The sequence below is a fragment of the Triticum urartu genome, chromosome 7A, assembly GCF_056163025.1.
Source record: "Triticum urartu cultivar PI428250 chromosome 7A, HENAU_Tu73, whole genome shotgun sequence".
Taxonomy (NCBI): domain Eukaryota; kingdom Viridiplantae; phylum Streptophyta; class Magnoliopsida; order Poales; family Poaceae; genus Triticum; species Triticum urartu.
In genome coordinates, this window is record NC_141879.1 from 734,404,252 (window position 1) to 734,406,406 (window position 2,155).

Sequence of the window (2,155 nt, forward strand, 5' to 3'; positions counted from 1 at the left end):
TGTCTTGTAGAACCAGGATACCGAGTCTGATCGGAATGTCTCGGGAGGAGGTCTATTCCTTCGTTGACCGTGAGAGCTTGTGATGGGCTAAGTTGGGACTCCCTTGCAGGGATTTGAACTTTCGAAAGCCGTGCCCGCGGTTATGGGCAGATGGGAATTTGTTAACGTCCGGTTGTAGAAAACCTGAAGTTGACCTTAATTAAAATGAATCAACAGCGTGTGTTACCGTGATGGTCTCTTTCCGGCAGAGTCCGGGAAGTGAACACGGTGTTGGAGTTATGCTTGACGTAGGTTGCTATAGGATCACTTCTTGAACATACTTTTATCGACCGTGCTTTGCTTTCTCTTCTCACTCTCATTTGCGTATGTTAGCCACCATATATGCTAGTCGCTTGCTGCAGCTCCACCTCATACCTTTACCTTACCCATAAGCTTAAATAGTCTTGATCGCGAGGGTGCGAGATTGCTGAGTCCCTGTGGCTCACAAATACTTCCAAAACCAGCTTGCAGGTGCCGATGAGTCCGTGCAGATGACGCAACCAAGCTCAGGAGGAGCTCGATGAAAATATTGTCCTTTGTGTTGTTTCGTTCTAGTTGATCAGTAGTGGAGCCCAGTTGGGGGTCGATCGGGGACCTTGTCGCATTTGGGGTTCTTCTTTTATTTTGGTTCCGTAGTCGGACCTTGATTGTATTTGGATGTTGTAATGCTTTATTCATGTAATTGTGTGAAGTGGCGATTGTAAGCCAACTATGTATCTCTTTCCCTTATGTATTACATGGGTTGTGTGAAGATTACCTCACTTGCGACATTGCTTTCAATGCGGTTATGCCTCTAAGTCGTGCTTCGACATGTAGGAGATATAGCCGCATCGAGGGCGTTACATTGAGTTACCTCGGAATCGGATTTACCAAAAGCCGTACCCTGAGTACTTTGATGCCATCTAGTGCCCTCCGGGATATAAGATTCCAGATTTTGTTAATTTCAATGGAGAAGGCACAAAAACCACATGGGAGAATGTTAGTCAATACTTATCACAACTAGGTGAAGCAGGCTCACTAAATGAGTTGAAAGTGCGTTTGTTTCCTTTATCTTTAACTGGTACTGCATTTTCATGGTTTTCTTCTTTACCACATGGTTCCATTCGGGTTTGGTTGCAGCTAGAGCAAAAATTTCATGATCACTTTTATAGCGGCGACAATGAACTCAAGTTATCACATCTAACATCGGTTAAACAGAAGCATGATGAATCGGTCTCCGATTACGTCAAGAGATTCAGAGAAACAAAAAACCGGTGTTTTAGTTTGGTGATAACTGTGAGAGACTTGGCAGACCTAGTGCTGAGTGGTTTGAGAACTCCCATCAGAGAAAAGCTAGAAGGTTATGAGTTCTTATATATCAACCAAGTCTTACAAAGGGCTTTGGCTCAGGAAAGCCAAAGCAAAGATCTCAAAGAAGTGCATAGATACAAAGCCGATCGTCCAAAGATGAATATGGTGGAATATGATAGTGATCACTCGGACGATGAGGGTGATGTTTTTGCTACTAAATTTGTTTGGCCATCTAAGGCCAAACCCTTTACTTACCATGATCTGAAACCGATTCATAAGAATCGTGATGAAGAGATGAAGTTTACTTTTAACATTGCTAAGTGTGATAGAATATTTGATGCTTTGCTGCAGGGTAAGATTATTAGAATATCTCATACTTTACCGCCGTTTTAAGAGCTAAAACGGCGTGCTTATTGCAAATATCATAATTCTTTTTCTCATGCTACTAACGATTGCAGTGTTTTTCAACGACATATACAATCAGCCATTAATGACAGACGATTGAACTTTTCTGAGATGCAAGCTGATAAACAGCCTTTTCCAATGAATACCATGGATTTGGAGGGGAGGAAGCTACTCATTCGGCTGGAGGTAGCCGAATCTGCTAATAAAGCTAATGTCATTGTTGGTGAGCCCAGGAAAGACAAGGAGGACAACAAGGTCTTGGGGAGACAAGTTGTGCTTGGTAAGCAACCCGATGGCAAGGAAGTGATCAAAATCACCATCAAGAATCCTACACTCGGGGGGCAACTGCCAGTGCAAGAAAATGCTCGTGTGAGGTTTGTCAAGCCCAAGAGTACAGAAATTGGCAAGTGGAGAAGGAATG